Below are 494 nucleotides of genomic sequence, written 5' to 3' on the forward strand. Positions count from 1 at the left end.
TGGAATAAAACAAGAATGTTTAAGCAAAGGGAAATGAAACGCACGTCCTTCCAAAGCAACAACAGTCATTACCATAACGAATCCCTATTGCAATATCTCGTGCAATCTGCTGACCTAGACAAGGACATCGCCACCGGGGTAAGTCGACGTTGACAAAGTCACGAGTAATAAAAGCTCTTTAACACTGCAGTTGACCTTTAGAAATAATCTATTTAAAACAGTCTATATATAAAACTCTGAAACAAAGAGAGGCAGGGACATCGCTCAAAGTTCAATGCCTTTTTCTCGACATCAATTCCAAATAAACTTATGCAAGCCACTTAAGTTTATGCCACATTAACCACACCAAAAAACGAGGGAAACCGTGTTGCAAATAATAACAAATACAAGCCTTTTCGTTTACTTCTACAACCACTTTCATTTGCTTCCCAGCTGCTCGGCTTACAACTTTAGGGGAATGAGAAAGAGGAAGATAAAGAGAGTGTGGAAGAGGA

This window comes from Penaeus monodon, chromosome 21, assembly GCF_015228065.2.
Source record: "Penaeus monodon isolate SGIC_2016 chromosome 21, NSTDA_Pmon_1, whole genome shotgun sequence".
NCBI classification, from domain to species: Eukaryota; Metazoa; Arthropoda; class Malacostraca; order Decapoda; family Penaeidae; genus Penaeus; species Penaeus monodon.